The sequence below is a fragment of the Pteronotus mesoamericanus genome, unplaced genomic scaffold (genome assembly GCF_021234165.1).
Source record: "Pteronotus mesoamericanus isolate MK-2021 breed Mesoamerican mustached bat unplaced genomic scaffold, CSHL_Meso_final scaffold_1186, whole genome shotgun sequence".
Classification (NCBI taxonomy): domain Eukaryota; kingdom Metazoa; phylum Chordata; class Mammalia; order Chiroptera; family Mormoopidae; genus Pteronotus; species Pteronotus mesoamericanus.
The window spans coordinates 10480450-10502854 of record NW_026555302.1 but is presented as its reverse complement, the minus strand read 5'-3'; the positions used below and the strand labels follow the sequence as shown (position 1 = coordinate 10502854).

Here is a 22405-nt window from a genome sequence, read left to right as displayed (position 1 = left end):
TTTTCAGGAGCAGCTTGCAAATGAGAAATAAGACATTCTGATGTACTCTGGGCACCGCTTTTGCTCTGCTTTCCTGATCTAACGGGACTTTGGCAGCTTACCATTCAGCATTTTTAAACATTCAGTGCTGAAGCAAAACGAGTCCTCAGGGCTTTGTCTGCCCGGTTGAGGGGGTGCGGTGTGATGGACAGGACACAGGCCGAGTGCGGAGGGTGGACACGCAGACCCCAGTGCCAGCCTGGAGCCTGACCTTCGCGAGAGGGCCCGTGACGGCTCTCCATCTTGTTGAGAAGATTAAGTGAGATAACATGTGAAAGTTCCCTGTAAACCCTCAGTTCTGTTAGATGGTACTGCACTTGGCCTGCTTTTAGGTCATTTTCCACTTTCAGCAGCACTGACAGAGTCATTGCAGACTGGGGCTGGGAGAGATCTTGGCGAGCCAGTTAAACCAATTTCTTCATTTCGTCGTTCCGTGGACTGAGGTGCACGGGTTAATGAGTTTCCTAAAGCCACGCGGCCAGCAATGGCAGAAGAGGCAGGACCTCGGGAACCCCTAAGCCGCATTTATTTCATCTTGCCATTGTTTTTTCAAATCATTGATTTAGTGCATACAAACATTTTAAGGTCATTTTTCAGTGTCAAGCATCATTTGAAATCAAATCTGGCTTCAAGAGATGTTACGATTAAAAGTAACTGATAGTTTTTTCTACTTTTGATAATTGCCAGATGGCTCTATAAGAGCAGGTCATTGCTCTTAGGATAAAAATAATACTCACTGAATACGAACTTTTATGCTAAGTATTACTTTCTAAGACACTGGGATCTTTGAAGAAACTTAAGAGAGTTGATCTATTTTCTTCCTATATTATGGTAGACTTATGCCTCACAATGATGTTTTTTATTTTTGCTTTTGAATTATGAGTAGAAATGACAGGAAATGGCCACTATTAGTCTCAAACTTGTTTTATCTCCTTTTACCATAAAAAATATTGAATGCAAAAAAAAAAAATAGCTGAGCATAATAAGCGTTTAAAACAGAGAAATGTTAAGAGAATGGTAAACCCAAACTCAGGAAAAAATCTCATTAATTTAAACTCTAAAGTAATGACTGTGAGTAGTGCCTGAAATGAGATTTACTTGTGCTATCAGAATTCTTTCCGCATTGCCTATGCAAACCAGGAACGTGAGCAAGATTTGAAAAGGAACATTTTAAATGGCTAAGAGGACACAGCGTGCTCAGCAGCCGTGAGCGGCTGGGAACGCAGATGCACACACACAGGAGGCGCGCTAGCTGCAGGCTCCTTATCTGGCCGTGTCGGCGGGCCCTCCCCGAGCCTCCCGCCACTTGGTGGAACTGGAAAGCCAGGGATTTGCTTTCTTCAGAATTATTTTGTAATTAAGAATTGCACACATTTCTGTTCTGCTTGTTTGTTTTTTTAGTTATTGATAGATATGTATTTATTGCCATTTTATTGTTCATATTTTGTGTCTTTCTTGTTCCCCTACTTCTCAAGTAAGAGACTTTAACATTTCATGTAATACTGGTTTGGTGGGGATGACCTCCTTTAGCTTTTTCTTGTCTGGGAAGCCCTTTCTTTATCTGTCCTTTGATTCTAAATGATAGCTTTGCTGGGTAGATACAGAGGACATTTTGATGGATACCCAATGGGAGTGGGGTTCAGGAGTGGGGGAAAAATGTGAAGGGATTAAGAAGTGCATACCGGTTGTTAGAGAATAGTCATGAGGATATAAAGTACAGCATAGGGAATATAGTCAACACTGTTCTAATAACTTTGTATGGTGTCAGACGGGTGCGAGATCTATCTGGATGATCGCTTAGTAAGTTGTAGAATACTGGATCACTGGGATGTGCACCTGAAACTAATATAACACTGTATGTCAGCTGCAATTGGGAATGTTTTTAATGATTTAAAATCAAAAAATACAATTGCACAAATTTAAATTATTTTCCCATGGCATCACCCTGATTAACTGACTTTAAGCAAATAACCATACATTTCCTGACATACACTATATAGCAGATAACTGATGTATGGGAAAAAAGATGGTGACTAAGTTTGTTCGAGAGCATCACCCTTTGTAGTTTTTTATACAACTGCTTTGATGAGAAATTTAAACTTTTCACTTTTTAAAATTGATCCATGTCTGAAGGTTCATATTGTTCTTGTTCTTCTTAACTTAATGGAAGTAACAATGTTTTTAGATCACTGGACTAGTTTTTCATTCTTGGATGGAGCAAAGAATAAAGTAATTGTTTCTCCTATTGATGTCAGGGTTGAAGCCATAAACAGAAAGGAGGCTTCAGCACTTTCATTTTTCAGAGAATAGAGCTCATATTTAATTGTGCCACTTTTGTTTTTGCAAATGTAGAACAATGACATATTAAAATGACATGGTACTTTTAGTATTGAGAAAAAGATATTATGTAGTTATCATTATTATCAGTATTGATGTGGCATCTTTCGTTAAGTCTTGAAATATCCCTCTTAGGTATCATTACCAAACAGAAGATTGATGGTAGTGCCATTTAATTTTTGGTCATGTGTTTGTTTTTTTCAAATATTGAAATAGCACAAACAGAAATGAAAATACACTAAGGTTCAGACTTTATTGTTTGTACCTAAAAAACCAGTCAGACTTTGCCTTAGGTGGGTGGAAGAGTGGAATAAATTCTCTCTTAGGTCTTTTCTGCTCCTTTCTTTTCAGAATGTCTATCCAGAAGGGAAAAACGCTTTTCCCCACTGAACGTTTGGTGCTGGCTTCTCTTTCCCCCACCTCCGTGTCTTTCTCGAGACCTCAGGGGGAATCGCACTTTTATCCTGTCGTGCCGAGAAAATAATGGCCGGCTCCCTGGTTAACACACTGGAGACGTGGGAGCGGTTTAAGTCGGGCATGTTGATGGCCCGCGCTCCAGAACTCTTTCCGCAGTGCCTGTGCTCCGCTGGAAACGGTTCCTCCCCCAGAGTCGGCAGCTGTCTCCTGGTTTGATCTATGGGCGGTATTTTAGTTCTTATTTAGATGTTATCTGTGACATTTTATACCAAGTTCTCTTTCTGGACACTTTCCCCTCCTTTCATGTCCTTATCACTGATCTCTTTAGTTTCTGTGTCCTTTCTCTTAATCATGTGCAGCCAGAATTTATGCTGCTCTGTACTAGGTCCTGGGACTTCAGTGGTGAGCAGAGACACATTCCCTGTCCTCAGAGAGATTATGGTCTAAGGAAGGAAGGGGACCAGCAAACAGTTTCATGCTTTCTTGCCTTATTCATGCAGGCCCATCAGTCTGGGATTATCTCTTCTCTCCCCTCCCTTTCCCTCCCCTCCTCATCCCTTCCTGTCCTCTTTAACACACACGCACACGCACCCCCCCACTTTTGGAGATTTAAGATATAGCTCAAATATGATGAATAAGTGCACACAAGGGGTGGATTCAAATCTTGCTTTGCCATTTGCTAGCCATGTGGTTGAGTTGTAATTACCCATATTTTGCTGTGCATAATGCCACTCCCGTGTATAATGCGCACCCATGTTTTTGTGCATGTTACACATGGGATTATTACACCCATTATTATACCTGTGGTATGTAATCATTATACCCATGTATAATGCGCACCCTTATTTTTTCCCTCAAAAATTTGGGCAAAAAAGTGCGCATTATACATGGCAAAATGCAGTAGCTCCCCTGGAGTTTGTGTTTCCTCATTTGTAATGCCCTGTAGAGATCACCTGTGTGCCTCAGGGCCTTGTTGTAGCGTCGGATGAGGCGGTGAGGTGCGTTGAGTATGTGATAAACTGGGGAACACAGTAAAAAGGTAAAGTGTGTTGTTTCTTCCCCCATGTTCTCCTTCTGGCTCCTTTTTCTCTTCGTCTATTCTCCTTTTCTAAGGACCCTACAATAAGTTGTTTTTGTCCTAAAAATAGTGCATCCTCCCACAGTCATTGGCAGGAATACAGCCAATAATATAATCAAAACACATAGCTTCCCTGTGGCCATAAACTATTTTGAAGTCATTTTAAAACCAACCATTACAACCTGAGTTTAATCTGTTTAACACATAAATAAAGCTATTTCATAAGACCCTGCAACAGATTTATGCTAAATAGCCTGATAAAATGAAAATGCTATAGCATCAAATATTAATATTTTGCTAGCAGCAGGCAGCCCAAATGTTAACGGCTGATATGCATTTGAAGGCCTACTTAACTGTGAATTTAATTAGGACCATTTCTCAGAGCTGGAGTTATAAATGGACTTATAAATGAGAAATTAGCCTCCCCTCTAGGGAGCATCAGGTTCTTTGAAATCTTAATTAACCAATCACATTGTGCTTCTCTTCTTTCAATCAACAACATGGTTAAATGCCGAAGAAAACATTATCTAGTTGGTAACAACTTAAATAATTGGAGCACAATTCTTTTATATGTTGGAACATAATCATAAAATGAAAAATAGAAGAAAACCATTATTCATACTTGCCTTTTAATGAATATGTTCTTTTGTCCACTGTACTTATTTTAAAAAAGTTACACTGTAAGACAAGGAAATTTGTTCATAAACATCAGGAATAAGTATAATACAAAATAGTATTGAATGTAAAGTGTAATTAAATAATAAATTTAAGTTAGATATATTTTAAAAACAAAAAAGAAATAAGTACAAGATACATAGGCTATTTCATTGTTACAATAATCATTACTTACAATATGACTTTTGAAGTATCACCCATTTCCGCACAAAACATCACAAATGGAGGCAGTTTCTTTAAGGAAGTTAAAATATTTTTGCATGAATAGCCAATGAATTTTATTCTATATTATATATAAAGAACTCTTAAAATTCAATCATAAAAAGAGAAATTACGCACTTGAAAGATGAACAAGGATTTGAATAGATATTTCTCCAAAGAAGATATACCAATGGCCAGCTAGCGCATGAAAAGAGGTCTCCCATCATTAGCTATCAGAGAAATGCACACCAAAGCCACAATGAGATACCATTTTAGATCCATGAGGATGGCTAAAATGAGTCGAGTGTTGGCAAACATCGGAGCCCTTGTATATTGCTTGTGGGAGTGTGGAAATACTTCAGCTGCTTTGGAAGACCATCCGGCAGTCCCTCAGAAGGTTAGACAGAGATTACCATGTGACCTAGCAATTCCACTGCAAGGCACATAGACCCAAGAGAACTGAAAGATGTTCACACAAAAATTTGTTCACAAATGTTCATAGCAGCGTTGTTCATAACAGTCTAAAAGTGAAAACAACTCAGATGTCTACAAAGTGATGAGTGAGTGATAAATTGTGGCACACCTATACAAGGGATGCTATTCAGCAATAAAAAGGAATGAAGCACTGGTATACGCTGCAACATGAATGAACCTTGAAAATATTATGCTCAGTGAAAGAAGCCAGTCACAAAAGACTGCATGTTGTAGGATTATGTTTATATCAAACTTATAGATGTAACTAGAGGTTGTCTAGGGTTGGCGAGGTGGGGGGTGATGAATAAAGGACATGAGGCTTAGTTTTAGGTCATGAAATGTCTAAACTTAGGTCGCGGCAATGGCTGCACAGCTCTGCAAGTGTGCTACAAATGCATGGGTTGTGCATTTTAGTGGCGAGCTTTTCGTAAGTCAATTATGTCTCAATAAATCTATTTTAAAAAGGAAAAGTTTATAATATTCTAGGGGGAGGGAGCTCAGGTACTGAAATAAGGTAGAGGAACTGGAAATGGAGAAATGATGATGGATTAGAGGGTCAATAATGAGAAAGGGCAGATGGGGCTTTGTAATTGATTTTGATAACAATCAGATAAGAGGATGAGTATGTGGGGACACCCAGATTTCTTTGACTTGGGGGACTAAATAGCAAGTGGTGCCATTCAGCACGGGGCAGGGATATGGAAGGGAAATAATACTTGAGGAAACAGGTGCTGAGTTTGCTGTTCCGCACACCGAGTTCGAGGTGCCTGGGGGGCAACCAGGTGGAGGTGTTCAGTGGGCAGTTCAAAATGCAGATCTGAACCTGAGATGTAATTTCAGACTCATTAATGAATGGCTTAGATTTGAGGTCTTGTATATACAAAACCACAAAAGGAAAGTGTGGGTTAAGAAGAAAAAAGGGCCGAGAACATGGAAGAATTTCGCAGGAGAAGAGTACCTGGCCAGGGAGACCGAAGAGCTGCAGGGCGGGGAGAGGTATTGGGGAGTCCACGGGGGAGGAGGTTCAAGAGGGAAGGAATGGGTCACAAAGGAGGTAGGTCCTCGGGATGTAATACGCGACGTGGTGGCTGTAGTCAGTAATACTGTACTGTACGCAGGCTTAGCTGGGTTCGTTGCCTTCACTTTGTTGTGCTCTATAAATGTTACAGTTTACAAATTGAAGGCAATGCCCTCCACCCGTGAAAAGGTGAAAGCTCAGTTTATGGTGGTGGTCTGGAACTGAACCCACAATATCGCCACGGTGCGCCCATATTTGAAAGTTGCTAAGAGAGTAGATATTATTTAAAAACCTCATCACAAGAAGAGAAAACCAGAAGGAATGGCTATTTTTCTCAGATGCTGCCCAACTGATACAATCTGAGTGCTGAAAAATGTCCTCTATGCTTGACAATTTACAGGTCAGTGTGACCTCACCGAGCAGCCTCTGTGGAGAGCTGAGGGTAGAATTCATAATGAGTTTCAAGGAGGGTTTCTTTAAAGACCGAATGGGGTTAGCTTTATTACAGTATTTTTCCTCTAATTCTTTTCTGCCTTAGTCTAGAACTTTAAGCATTTCTAATCCATAGTGCTTCATTTTTTTAAAAAATTTCATGTGCTTTAATCCAGGTTGTTTTTTCTTTTTATGTCCCAAAATAGCAGTGCAAACTATAGCATCCATATTATACCCATTAGAATTCTCCAATTATGTAAAGTTCCAATTCCATATACAGAAAAAGGCATATCAAATTCTCTTTATAAAGTCAAGAAAATTCCTTTTACCACAGCCTTAACTCTTATATCACCCAAGTGCTTTTGAAAAGAGATTCCATCTTGAAAGACTGACTGTATCTTATCCTATGAAGATTTCCTATTGCGTTTTATTGATTATGGTATTACAGTTGTCCCGCTTTTTCTCCCTTTGCCCTCCTCCCCCCACGCCCTCCCCTCCCTGAGGCGGTCGCCTCCAGGCGGCCCGAGTCCATGGGTCGCGTGCATGTGCTTCGCCAACCCCCGCGCCCTCTTCTGCCATCTGACTCACCAGATATACTTGGTGCTGTAGTTGTTGAGGGCAGTTGGACTTCACACAGGCATGTTGATCAGAGTTTGGGTCACTATGTCTTTATCCCATGTGTGTATTTTAGAGTCCATCTCTGACAATTCTACCTCACGGTTGCCCTAAAAATTCCTTCCCGAAGGAGCCAGATGTTCTTTCCTTTCCTGCTCATCTGCATCTCCTAGGAAGGGGGGAAGTGTCAGGGCTCCTTGAAATTCTAGTGTGTTCTAAGGCAGTGGTATTCAGTCTTTTTGACTCTCCCTATGCATGCATCTGTGTTTATCTGTCAGAAGCAAACATTTTCAGAAATGATTCTGTGAGGTGCACTGTGGGTTTTACCCCTCCTTCCCTCCTCCTTCCCTCCCTCCCTCCTGATTTTGAGCATGGTCCACTACAATGAGTGTTAGGTCACAATCCTCCAACAATGGAGATGTGAATTCCCACGGAGGACAGCCATATATTTGCTGCCCTAGTCTGTTCACCATGACTCTGTGTTAGTTCAGGGTATGGTCTGGCTGCCTGGCGCCGTCAGAAGGCAGTGAGAGTTGCCCAACATCCAAGTGCTCTTGTGCTATGGAAAAAAAAAAAAAGCAAATTGATTCCAGGCTTAATAATATCCACCATGAATTACATGCTTACTATGTGTCAGTTGGCATACATAATATCTTAACATAATTTTGAGACTTAGAATTAGCATCAGCATTTTGGTGGAAGAGTAGGGAGACTAAGGAAGTCAAAGCTTAGAGATACGAAGTAGCCTGGTCTAAGATGTTCTCTTTGTAGGTAGCTTTAAAGCCTCAGTGTTCTCCCCTACCATGTGCTCTGTGAAAAGATTCTACCATGGTGCAGGGTCTTTTTAGGGCTCTTCTTTACTGTGGCTAAGGGAGAGTGAGAGACTGGAAAAAAGCCAGAGGCCCACATTAGATTTTGATCATCCAGCCTGCACGCATTCTCACTGCTTAGAGAACTCAGGCAATGTCAACATAGTTCTGTGCTCTTCTTCATACATGACTGATTAAGATATGCTGCTGTGGTCTGTGGCTGTCCGCAAGCAGAAGTTATCTCTGAGCTTTGCACAATCGTCTGGGAGGCCCTTTGAAGCCAAAGTCTGGAGACAGTGTTGAAGACCATGCTCCAGCACGTGCTTTGTGCTGCTGTTTATCTCCCAGCCCAGGGCGGGGCCTCAGTCCCTGTTCATTGCGTCCGGTCCCGTTTGGAGGCAAGGCTAAGATAGCTCATTCTTGTACTGGGTTTGGCCACTTTGTAAGAAACCTTGGCAACTCTGAGGACTGATGGACCAGACAAAAGCCATTAGCAGTTATTCTCTCTAACATGAGGTCATAGGGCCAGGACATAATACAGCTTACGCAGTTGGGGGCTGGTTTTGAGAATTTTATTCCTATTCTTCTCGCCTCTTCCCTGTTTTCACTGTCCCACTCAAAAGACGTTTTCTACTATCCCCCACTAAAGAGAAAAGTCTGTGACAAAGGAATTGGACGGTGGCTTCTGAGCTAGTCTGTTTCTGCACCGCCTAGCGTGGCGGCCCTGTCCACCCGCGCTTGTTGAGCGCTTCGACTGTGGCCGATCAGAGCTGATGTGCGCAGGAAGTGTGAACAACGCTGCGCCGGCTTTCAAAAAATCAGTATGCGTCTGTTTCTGTTCTGCTTGTTCATTTATTTTGATTTTTAGATTCAGTGCTTGATAGATATGTATTTATTGCCATTTATTGTTCATATTTTTTCCTTTCTTCTTAAAGGAGACCCACCCATTAACATTACATGTAATACTGGTTTGGGGGATGAACTCCTTTAGCTTTTTCTTGTCTGAGAAGCTATTTATAAGTTATCGGGATGATCACTTTGTAAGTTATATCATGTCTAATAACTGAGGTGTATACCTGCAACTAACATAATACTGTAGGTCAATTCTAAATGAAAAATAAAAAGTGACATAAAACTTAGTATGAAAAAGAGAATGTAAATATTTTGTTGTTAATTTTTAATGTTGATTACCTGTAGAGATGATATTTCAGATTTATTGCATTAAATCAAATGCTTTAAAATTAACTTCCCCTACTTTTGTAAAATGTGGCTACATGAAAATTTTAAATTGTACATGTGGCTCGCATTTCTGGCTCACACTATGTGTTTTCTTGGGCAGTATTGATCCCAGACCAGCACTGCAGCCCCCCGCCCAGCCCGGCTTGCAGTGATGGCCCATTATCTAACCCCCCAGGGAGGGCTGCATTCGTCCGGTCTCCTTTTCTGATCCTCTTTACCTCCCTGCCCCTGCTTGGAAGGACTGTTTGTCGATTTCCTGGACAGATAGGGCACAGGGAAGAAAACCAGCAAGTTTGCCCCATGGGAGGTGAGGACAGATGGTCTTGCTGGTCTCGCTGGCGAGGCCCAGAGACAATGGACTTGCTAAAGATATTCGTGAAGCAAAGTTAAGAAAATCAAGCATGGTTTCGATTTTTCCTATTATGACTATTTGAGTGGTTTTGGTTTTGACTGAAATATCAAATTTTCCCCAAATAACTGTGCTGCTTACTTTTCAGGGCCCATGGTTTGCCTGCTCTCAGCCTGTGTGGCTTATCTTCACAGACCACCAGACCTGTGGCGGGTCCAGGGGCGGGATGGCAGGCAGGGTGTCCCTGAGCGGCAGGGGCCAAGCTCCTGCTGGGCTTCGTTGGTTGCAGCCAGAAAGATTCAAGTAGCTGATGGAAGGTGTTCTAAAGGAGGTGGGCTGTGATGTGCACGTGTGTGTTAAACACATTTCTGTTTCAACTGTTTTCAACAGAAAGTTGTTTCTTTTCTCTTAAATCACTTTTTGCTTTTCAATTACAGTTGACGTACATGTATTAGTTTCAGGTATACAGCCTCAGAGATTAGACACTGTATAACTTACAAAGTGATCACCCCGAGAAACCTCATACTCACCTGGCACCGTACACAGTTATTCCAATATTATTGATTCTGTTCCTTGTGCTGTACTTTACGTCCCCGTGACTATTCTGTAAGTACCAATTGATCCTTTAATCACTTAAACATTGTTTTCAGTTAAACATTCTCTATTTTAAAGAGTATGGTACAAGAAGAAGAAAAGTCAAATTATTTAATTAATTTACAATGTGAAGGGAGACCAGTAGTCTGTTCAGAAGTGCGGCTTCACCATCAGACCCTGTGGTGCCTGCTGGGTATTTAGTTAATGAAGGTCCAATGAAAATTTTCAAACCCTCCAGAAAAGTAAGAATATTTAAGTGTAGCTGCATTTATTCACTTTAAATTTTTAATGAAAAATGTATTAAAATAATGCAGCCCATGAACTTTAATCTTACCTGAATTGGCAGTTACATGCAAAAGTTGCTTGTCCCCCGGCCACTGCACACCATTTCTTTCAAGTTGTGCCCTGGTCCTTCTTCCTACCTTGCAACGTAAGTACCAGAGCAGGAAATGGTTGAGTGAGGTCCTGGTCTGAAGGCGGCCCAGCTCTGAAACCTCAGCTGTACGTTTATGTCATTATGCCAATCTGAAGCCACCTTCTCTGCGACCAGAAAAGTTTTCAGGTGTTAATTGATTGACCTTTATTTCGCATTTGAACAGAGGACAGTGTTAAGTAAGTAAACACTCTCAGCATCTTTGCGTTTTCTTCACTGGGAAGAATCTCTGGTCCCCGCCATCATGTATTCAGGGACCTGAGACCAGTCTGCTGTACCTTAATTTGGTCTTATTTTCTAGGTCATCAGTTCAGTTTTCCTGGTCTCACAGGCTTGGTATTCTCACTAATAATGTGTCTGTCCATTCTATCTGGATGTCTTCATTTTCCTCTTGGTATTTATGGCTTAGAACAGATCTTTCTGATTCTATTCATAGCAGTGTCTTTTAAGTAATATTTGCTCATTTTTTATTAAGTAAGTTTAACCCAGCTTGCTTGAGAAGTCAGATGTGACTAATTTATGCCAAACATGGTACCTTTCAGACCAAAGTATTTAATAGCAACTTAAGAGCAAAGTGATGTATGAGGAGTACTCAGGAATTGATTTTCCCAATACTGTGATATTAGTAATCTGTTTAAGGGTTTCAGATTTAGCAAATAAAACCATAGGATGCCTACTTAAACATGAATTTCAAATGGACAAAAACTAATTTTTCAGTATGACGTACACTGCATGCATTTTAACTGGGCGTCCTCTGTGTTACCAAAGCTGGGGTGAGACATAGCAGCTTTTAGCCTTTGTAGAGTCATGAAATCGCACAATAACTGAAGCCCGCATCGGAGCGGAGAGCGCTGAACTGAATTCATACTCTGCACAGGGCCCGGATTCTCGAGGAAGTGGCGTTCTAAAATTCTTCGGTAAAACACACATAAAAAGCTAGCCAGGGCTGCGCGCGTGAAATACTGTTGTGCCCTCCCCCTGCTCCGCCAGTCTTTCCCCGCAGCTCTCGCTCCGCTGACGTTCCCTTCTCCACGGGGCAGGGGTGAGCCCTGCTGGCGCGGGAGAGCCACCCACTCTTCCTGACCCACTCGCGCTCCCTCTCGGGCTGCAGCTGCTCCCCTGGAGGCTGAGGCAGCGGTGTCCTGACTGGTTGGTGCTCAGGGTCAGAATCCTGTATCTTCGTTGTTTCCAGAATCAGAGTCAGCCACCATTCCTGTCCTCGGCCTGTGGCTCTCAGAATCGCTACCTGGGCGACAGGTCCTCTGGCTCGTACCACCCCTGTTCGATGTCAGGGCTGCGTCCTCTGCCATCCCAGCCGCCACCCCAGCACCGCAGCCGCAGTCGGCAAGAAAGGCCGACTTGGGCAGTGCCGCTGTCTGGCTGCTGCCCCCCCTGCAGGGCCCCTCACCCCAGGAGGCAGGTAGGCGGAAGGTCGCTCCAGCAGACGTGGGTGTTTTCTGTTGATCACGAGAAGTCCATGTGAAGGCTTCCTTGATTCTTCTGTGCACGCCAGGAAGTTGGCGTTGTGAACGAAGGTGTGCTGACTTGCTCTGAAGTCACCTCCAGGTGACCCCGGGCAGAGCAGGGCGTTGCACAATGAGACCATCCTTTTCTGTGGGTGAAAGAGTTGTGAGTTGTGAAAATAGTATTGGTTATTTTCATATTGTGAACTACTTACCAATTATTCCTAATTACCATGCAACATAAGAACCATTATGTATATGTAACTGGGACCAGCTCTTAAATCTTTGGGAGAACGAGAAAGCTTCTCTTGGGGGAACCAGGCCTAAATGAAAGAGCAGCGCCAGGCGGGTGCTGGCGGAAAGCCTGCCCCAGCCCCTGAGCTGCTGGACCACATCCCAGCGCCTTCTGCAAGTGCGGCCTCCTCTGGGAGAAGCCAGGGCGGGTGCTTTCAGGCACCTTAGTGTTTGCAGCAGTTGCATTGTCCTTTAGTAGAGATTCAGGCTTTAAAACCCCCCTCTTAGGAACTTGGTTGTGTTAGGAAAAAATTACATAAAAATCTGTGGTCTCCATAGCTTTTAAATCAGAAGCCGGTGCGTATATTGATTAAAGGGTGGGGAGTGGTGTTTCAGAAGTGGGGAAGCCATAAATTGTTTCCATCTCTGTATTTTTCTCGTGCCAGTGTCATAAAACCTAAATAACTAGCTGTTCAAAAGATGGGGGAAAATCCTCTTTTCATGACTATCTTATAATCTTATGAAGTAGAATAGAAAGCATTAGTCCTTCTTAATTTTTTAACTCCTAAAGAATCCCAAAATCGAAAGATTGTTTTTTTTTCCTTTGATTTAATGTGACACTGAGCTCAGTAAAGAACCCTGCCCGTTACGTCAGATAATCCAGAGGCACAGTGAACAGGAAGGGGTGTCCTGGTTCTCGTGTGACCGCGATCTCAGTCTGCTGCTTCAAGCTCTTTCATTGCCCGAGCCCCCACATAAACTATGAAGCACTCCTCCGATTTCTGAAGCATCGCATTTAACGCAGTTTCCTTCTAGTAGAGCTTTGAAAATGTTAATTAACGTGATTTATCTCCTGTCACTTTTAAAATAAAAAGGCTGAATTAAAATAATGTGGAATTTTAATGTGTCTTTATCTTCTATTGCTTTTCATATAAAATGCAGTAAAATTTGGTGATAAAACCCAGCTTTCTGTAATGATGATTTTTGGCCGTTCTAATGGCAGTAGAATTTCTAGTTTCTATTTTAAGATGGAGATCCATTTCATTTTTTATGTAGTTTATATAATATCTATAATTATTTTCATGTGTCATCTTTGGTATTAGAAATAAGGATATTTTGGTATGCATTTTGCTGTGAAATTTTGATTTGGAAGTCTATGAGTCTTTGTCATTATCTTATATTTTGATGCAAATTATTTCCTTTTGCAACTGCTCTTGACTAAATGAAATTAGAAAATAATTTAAAACTCTAAGCAAAAATGATAAAATTTGATTCACTCCATCATAGGAAATGTATGCTTACCGTGCCTGCTTCCCTTATTCTGGCTTATTGAGCATCCACTTACTAAGTGTCTAGTAAAGGCTCAGGCACCGGGGGAACAAAGATAAATAAGAATTGATCATGGACTGCTTAGAGGTGGCAATCAAGTGAGGGTATTCAGATGTGGGTACCATTTAATTAAAAGAGCAGAGTGGAAGGCAAAAGGACCAACTGATTAAGTGAGGGGAAGGGAGAAGATGACTTCCAGAATAATTGTTCACATTCAGCTCAGAGGTGGGCGTGCAAATTCACTCCATTGAGAGTGAGAATATAAAAGAACACCTGATTATATGGGAAATTGTGAACTGAGTTTTTGACTTGTACATTTTAGATGTGGAATGGTAGCTCTCTAAGTCCAGCACTTCCCAAATAAAATTTGTGGACTTCTGCTGACAACATGAGTTTTGCGATAGCTTCTCAGACGATTCCGATTATCAGTAAAGCTCGGTATCAACTTTAGTAAAGACCCAGGAGAGAGGAGGCAGATGGAAGCTGGAGTCACAGGAACAGGTATGATTTCCCAGGGTCAGCAGAGAACAAGGCTGTGGATGCAGCTCCATCCTACAAGGAGGAGGCAGAGGAGGAGTCCGCAAAGAAACTGAAAAGGAATCTCCTGTGTCAGGAGCTGGAAGATATATTTACCTAAATCACCTAAGTCTTACAATAGCAACCTCATTTATGAATCCATGTGGAGAAAAAAGGTGTAGAATAAAAATCTCTAGGTTTCTACTCATGATTTGGCTTTATTCCAAAAAGGATTAATCAAGTTTCAAATGTACCCAATGCAAAGATTTCTTTTACTTCCAGAGAAACCTGTGGGAGAAACAGAAATGGATCCTCTTGAATGTGGAAAAACAAACAATATCAGAAATATCAGAAAAGAAAGTTCTAATACTAACCAGGATTTGTAAACAAAAAGAAGTCCTCTTGTACACTGACCAGATATAATTAGAATATTGAATTTATCAAAATGACCTTCATAATTGAGAATTAGAACTATTATGGTCTCTCAGGAAGGACTCCTCCTGTTCTTTGCCCTCCCCATTTCTTTTGTTACGATGTTGTGAACATCGCGTTCTCAACTAAGTGAGCAAAACCGATGTTAACGGAATCCTGTACTGTTATAAAAGGGACAAAATCACAGCTATGAAACCTGACTTGATATGAAAAGTACTTGCCTTTTTCAAAATCCATATTCTAGTAGAGAGTAGCTTTACAGATCCTAATCGATTTTAAAAATATGCACATCATTGGCATTTATTTAGGGATGCAGTCACTGTTCACTTACAATCACTCTCCCTCGAGGTTCCAGATAATCCTCTATGCAAGTGAATTTTGGGATCGCTCTTGCAGTCATGTGATCTACTAATTTAGTGGTCTTCACTTAAGTGATCACATGCAGAGTTTTGAGGTGATCAGTGAACAAGTGGTCAAATGGTCAATTGTTCTAACATTTATAACCTTTGAAGTTCTATATTAAAAGTGATTTTTAAAAAATCATCTGGATTAACACAATATTGGAGGACTGTTTTATTATGAATAATATTTTGTCAAAGAGGAAAAGGCAGACAAGATACATACATTTGTGGTGGGAATACCACCATGGGACCTCCTTGTTTGCTGGTGGCTAGCGTGGTGGCATGCAGAGCGTTGCCAGCTGGGAAGCTCACTCGAGTCTTGTCCAGAGTTTTCACAGGGACTCATTCAGGTACTGCCCTGTGACCGACCTTTGGACGCCAGCCCCTCTGCAGGCGGAACTGATACCACACAGCCCCAGGCCCCATCAGAGATCATACTGGTCGGCCATTGGTGGCCAGGGCCCACATGCAAAAGCCTTCTTTCAGGCGCAGCGTTCCGGGGGCCTGGAGGTCACCTTCTAATGGCCAGTGACCACGGCCAGCCCTCTTTTTGGATAAGGCTAATTCCTCGCCACACACAACTCTTTCACAAAACTGTGACCAGAAAGACGATGGCAAATGAAACAGCCCCTGTTGTCCACAGGATGAAGTAAAAACGTCTTCACTCAAGATGACCTTTGCGAATTCCAGGTCCCACTCAGCTGGCCCTGTAGGAACTCCCTCCCGGGTCGGTCAGAGGCCAACCGCCTCCTGCCCTGGGGCCTCTGCTCAGGCCAGGAGGACTGTGCTGAGATCTTGCACCTCTGCTGAGCCCCTTCTGTCCCAGCGCCCAGCCCAGGCCTCAGCCCCTGCGGAAGGCCACTCCGCCACCTCAGCCCTTCTGCAGTCGCTGTGGCCGCCGAATCCCTCCCACTACCGTTCCTTCTGCTGTTAGCACGTTTCCCTCCGTTGGTGTTCACGGCTATGTGTTGCCTTCGAAATAGATCTTAACCTCTCTCAATTCAGGGGCATTATGGACACATTACATCCTATGCCCTGTTGATCCCCTAAATCCTAGTGCAATGCTTTGCACATAGCAAGTGCGAGATGAATTTCAAGTGGTGCACTTTCATAGAGACAGGTGCAGCTAGGAGCATATTATTCAAATATATGAATTTAACATCTTTTAAAAATCATCTGAATTATAAATTTCTGGGATAGCCATGTTAATCAAGGAAAGCAGAGGAGTCATTTTTGTATTCCTTGAAGACCTCTGCAAACATAAAGGGCAACAACATTCCAAAAATGTCTGGCGATGTAATGCCATTCCGCTCCCACTTCAGGGCTTTTCCGTTCGCTTTCCCTCCGCCTGTGACGCTCTTTCTCTGCATGCTCACCCTCACTCAGAGAGGCAGAGCCACCGCACCTGAAGTACCAGACCTCTCCTTGCTGTCCCTTTACCGTGTTCTATTTTTTCTCATATTCTCCACTAACCCATATTACATAATGTTTTACAAACACGCACGCATGCACACACACTGGGTTGACCAAAAAGTTCTTTTGGTTTTTCCGTAAGATGCCTCTAGTAGCACTTCCTTGTCTTTAACTTCATTCGAAACAATTTTGTTACGATTGTATTGTGACAGCTGTCATATCAGCGTGCATTTTTAAAAAACCTTATCAAAACTGGTGATTTTTGTGTAGCCATGTCAATATTGAAGATGGAAGAAAATGCACAATATTTTTGGCATATTATTGTTTATTATTTCAAGAAAGCTAAAAGCACAACTGAAATGCAAAAAAAAGATTTGTGCAGCTTATGGACAAGGTGCTATGACTGACTGAATGTGTCAAAAGTGATTTGCAAAATTTCGTGCTGGGGATTTCTTGCTGGATGTTGCTCCAGAGTCGGGTAGACCAGTTGAAGTTGAGAGCGATCAAATCAAGACATTAATTGAGAACAATCAGCACTACACCACACAGAAGATAGCTGACATACTCAAAATATCCAAATCAATAAGGTATTGGTGAAAATGAAAAATGTGTCTTATTTTATGGAAAAAGTTAAGCAGACTTTTTGGCCAACCAAGTATTTCTCTGCTACTAGAATGTAAGTTCCATAAGGGAAGGACATTGTCTTGCTAACAATTATTTCTTCTGCACCTTAAGTGCGGCCTGATTCTTAGTAGGTACTCAAAATAGTTGATGACTACATGGATGAATTTGTACTATGCAGCGAATAGAAAATTTAAATTTTTATGTCATTCAATTCAACAAAGTATAATTGAATTCAAAGAGTCTCAAAGAAAAAGACATAAAATGATTGGAGTGGTAGAATGTTTTCTAAATTTCTTTAAAATTATTCAGCCTGTAGAAACAATAATGAGGTGTATACACGACTGAAGTTAATAAAATTATAAATGTAATTATTAGATGAAAACAGGCATATTTTTCAAATGTTGGTTATCAGAGGCATTCTTTAAAGTTTTGTGGAAAGATGAAAGAATTTTCTTTTTTACACAATAGGCAGTAAATATGGAGCTCTTAAGAGGTTTATTTATTGCAAAATGGTTTAAAGGGCTATTTTGATAAAAATCATAATTAAAGCAAAATTAGAAATGCATCTAACAGCATGGAGTACATTTATTGTGCTTCATTTTAATAGGAGTTGCAGGATTTATCATTGCCTATTGGTATGAATTTCCAAGACTGTCAAGTATCCCAGCTGAACTTTTGTTTGGGGACAATGAGCGGTCAGCAGCCCTGGGAATGAGGACATGTCCAAACATGGCCTTGGGTGCATTTCGCAGGCGTGTTTGGCATCTAAAGGTAACCCCAGATGTTCATCAAAGAGAACTGCCTCTAGCTCTGACCTAGGCTCCTCAGGAGCTCAGGGACCCAGGCTAGGCTTCAGCGCTCCTTAGTCTTCCGGTCCCAAAGGAGCCTTTAATTCTCATCAAACCTTTCCCACCTGAGTCCAGTCCTTCCTCCAGGGTCCATCGCGAATATTGATGGGTCTTCTAAGTGCACTTCCTTCTCTCTCCTGTCTTTCCCTAGCCCGTAGGTCTTACTGTCGCGGTCCCCGAAGAGATTGCTTCCTAGGTGAGGCCGGCACAAGGCTTGTGTTTCTGACCTTTGTGTCAGGCTTTGGTTCTGAGACGTTTGGGAGCTTGTGTGTGCAGGGCCTGCAGAGCAGCTCACTCACAATGTGATACAGGTGACACTTCTTTTGTTGCTTCCATATTACCCAACTTAACACTCAAAGTTCCCACCATATTCAAGGCAGGAAAATGGGCAGTGAGCCAACCTTTCTGTGTTACTGTTTCCAACTCCTCATTTTAGTAACACATTTGAAACTAGACACACTTTTACATTTTCTCCTTTCATCTCTGCCTCTTTGGATTTCTGGCAAACATCAAGACAAATAAATCAGACCCACCACTGCAAACCCATCTGCTTTCGTGGCCAGGCAAGCCAGCCAGTTTGTGATGTTTTCCCATAGACCTCACTCCAGCATGGAACTAAAGGAGGGTCCCTGTGGAGAAAGAAGAGAAAGCACGTTCTAAGGTCGGATTTTTTAAGCTCTGAATCATTTATCTGCTGACAGACTGTAGCTACTAGGCATGGTCTGCATTGACATTTTTAAGGATACAGACAAGACGGCATGGGACTTCTAAAGCTGAAATGATTTTGTAGCAGAGGAAAAGTGCAAATGCAGTTCTTTTGATTTGACAATAGGGATTAATTTTTTAAAAGATGCTGTCATTGTAAAATGTAGCAAATCAAGATCCAGTCAAGGTGTCCATTTATCAGGACATTATTTTTATACTTCGCCTGATGCAAGGTCTCACATGAGAATAGTCATCCTCACTAAAATACCTTTCCAGCTGTTGACAGCCCCGAAATTGTTTTATAAGAAATAATAGGCTGTGATCGCCCACGCCTGTCTTCCTAATGCTTGATGACACTTGCATGCCATGTCATCGCTGGCTCGCCAGTGTGTAGGTGATGATTCCCCTCGAACGGGAATTAAGAGGGTCACAGGCTGTCCGGGCATGAACGTTTTGCCGGGGGAACAGCTCATGTAATACTCTTGATAGCAGTTGTAAATGGATCCACTTACAATGATCAAAAATGAATTGAGCAGCTTATCATACCTCTTAAGAGTTGGTTTTAGACTGATTTTCGACAAGCTGATTTATATCCTCTGTTGGATCATGGATTTTTTTTCACACTGGAGATCAACGTCTTTTTTGAAGATGTTTAGTATTAGGACTTAGTTGTTGGGAATTTTAAAAAATCCTTGGAAGGTCGCCTACGAAGAAATTGATGTGGCGGCAGCGTCAGAGGCGCGGGGCGGGGGGGATGAAGCTCAGCCTGTAAGGCTTTCTTCCAAGCCCCGCCCCTCCAGCCCCAATTTCCGATCTGAGTCAGCTTTTGTGTGTGGCCCAACGCGACCCCCTCTTTGGGAAGAACAGAGGACAGTGCCAAAGACTTTGCCTACCCGTTGCATTCTGGGTGGTGACGGTGGCATTTGTCCTCTCCACAACCATGACTTTAATCCCATGATCCTCTGAAGCTAAACTCTAAAGTAACGGTGCTTGAAGTGGCAGCTGCTCTGGCAAATTCGGCTTCCATTCCACCCCGGCATCCCCGCCCTCCGCCCGAGCACCGTTGTGTGCGTCTTTCTTTGTCCGCGGGTGGATGCAGAGCTGTGGCCAGAGGGCCCATCAGTAGGTGGAACATCGCGCATCCGAGTGATTGTTTGCTTTTGCTTTTATTCGTGGATCAATGAAACAAGGGTAATTGGGACACATATGGTACATGATAAGAAATTGAGAGCAGGGCATGTATGCATTATGTCTTCATGCCGAAAACTCTACGGGAATTGGTTTCATAATCATAATGTTCATGATATCCAGAGAGAAAGCTATCTTTTTCATTATTTAGAGTGTACAAAAACAAAGATGTCTAAAATGTATGTTCACCAAAATAAACAGTTAAATGTCATTCTTAAGGAAAAGGGCAATAATAATTATTACTTTCATTTATTTCTTTAGTGAGTACTCAGTTTATACTAGGCAGTGTGCTAAGCACTGTACACACATTATTTTATTCCAAATGACATGAATTTGCTATTATCCCATTTTGCAGGAGAGGAAACTTGTGGTTAGTGGGATCAAATAAGCTCTCTGAGATTCTGTAGGTATCACAAGTGGAGCAGCCAGAATAGAACCCTTGCGCTCGTTGGCCTCCAAAGCCACAGAACCACCATCGCGGCCCGAGGGTGGGACTGGGCAGTGCCCCCACTGGGAAGGGGCACTGGGGCAAGCTGCGAGCGTCTGGGTGTTGGGGAAGTCGCTGCCCACGAAGGAGCAACTCGCTCTCCTCCTGGAGGCGCTTGGCAAGACTTCAGGAGACTCTGCTTATGGCGGGCGGCCTCGAAGAAAGTGGCCTCACATCCGTTTTAGTTGTGCTATAGATTGTGTTAGCCATGTTCATAAAGATGTTAGAAGGTCACATGCGACCTTTTAACTCCATATATGTAGGTGGTGAATTATTTGGCTTCTTTTTTTGCTCTCTGTACATTTAATTTCTTGTAAAAATGTATAAATATAATTGAAATAAGACTAAAATGAAAGGAATTAGCAAAAGAGAACAGTTGTTTTATCATCCTTCTTTAACAGAGTATGAGGTTTGATGGCTCTGTGACTTGAATGTTTGTTGAATGGGGGAGGAGTGAATGAGTTTGGGGGATTAGGTGTGGATCCCTGAAATATATGCTATTTTTGTCCTCAACAGTGTGGGTTAGCTTTCGCTTAAAAACATGATTTTTTCTAGTACACAGTTTCATTCATATTAGTCTATTTATGAGCCTGATGTTCCTCTTGACCTTCACTTTCAGTGAGCAATGTAGCAAAATAGCTTATTTAGTCTATAAAATGAAGTTCCAGAAATTATTCCCTTAGCCAACTGAGATTAATGTGAGGAAGAAAACTCATGAAGCGCATGTGTGGTGAAAGCATGTGTGGCCAGTTGGTTGGAGCGTTGTCCCATAAACTGGAGGGTAGCAGGTTGATTCGTGGTGAGGGCACATGCCTAGGCGTGGGGTTGATCCCAGAGAGGGAGTGTGCAACCTATTGGTGTTTCCATTTCTCTCTCCTTTCCTCACTCTCTCTCTTTCTCTAAAAAAAAAAGTCCTCAGGTGAGGATTTAAAAAAAAATTAGCCCTAGGAAAGGAACATTTATTAAGGAAAAATTCATGATTGTTAATTTCACTTGATTTTTGCCTCTTTTAAAAGAAACAGACAGATATTCAGATATGCATAGGACAAATGGCTCAGTATTATGTGAAGTTACTTTCTAGAAATTGTTGATCAATTTCCCCTTCACTGAACCAGACTGCCGGCATTTAAACACAGCATGATGCCAAATGAGTAGGCAGTTTCTAGGGAATATAATTCAATGATTTCTCTCCTTAATGTCTTGGAAATTGCGAAAAGACTCACCATGTGAACCGCTCGGCACATGGGTGCCTCTGAAATGGGCCGGCAGTGGCAGTGTGACATTTTCAGGGGTCATCTTTTCAAACGGTCTGTGAGTGGAAACTCTCTGTGTGGAAAGAGAGCCCTCTGCTTGGAGGATACCTGGGCAGTGACCGCTCGCTCTGCCGGGCACCGGCTCCCCTCCTGGTTCTCCAGGCCCGGCCAGATGAATGTACGTTGTTTATAGGGTATCTTTTCGTACACTACCTTTGTGTCCGCCTTGTTCTAGACCCCCACCTCACTCCAAAATATTCTTTATCATTAGAAACTGCACTTACCTTGATAAATACATACTTTCGATGTGTGCTTTTACCTCACTTATGCTATTTTCTAAGATTCATTTTTTTCCAGCTGTCGCATTCCACCCCTGTAAGCCAACAGAATTTGCTCTGGACTGACTTGCACTGTGTTCAGTGTTTGCTAGCAAATGTGGAACTTTTTGGTTTGTGTCCTTTCTCTACATGACACAAGATCTAATTACCACCCAGCGTGAAATAGCAGCCGAAAGGAAACAAGGCAGCAAGAGGAGGCGCTGGCTTCCCTCCGAGCCCGGCAGCCGCTGCTCCTATGCTCTTCTCAGCCAGGGCGCGGAAGGGAACGCGCGTTCACTAAAGTGACTCATGTATTAAACATTTTGCTCCTTTCTGGATTGTAACTGAGAGAGGGAATTTTTTCACATCTTGATAGAAGCAAGACATTCAACAGTACTTTTAATTTGCAATAGTAGTCATTGATGTGTCCTTAAATTGTGCAAAATATTCCCATTATCAGGGTTGCTGGAAGCAGTCCCATCCTG

At 42.2% G+C, this 22405-nt stretch overlaps 1 protein-coding gene across 5 annotated transcripts in view; it reads left to right on the top strand.

Moving 5' to 3' along the window:
- The window catches only part of RABGAP1L (RAB GTPase activating protein 1 like), a 439381-nt gene that overhangs the window by 225359 nt on the left and 191617 nt on the right, over nucleotides 1-22405 (top strand). The gene's annotated exons all lie outside the window — the stretch shown is intronic.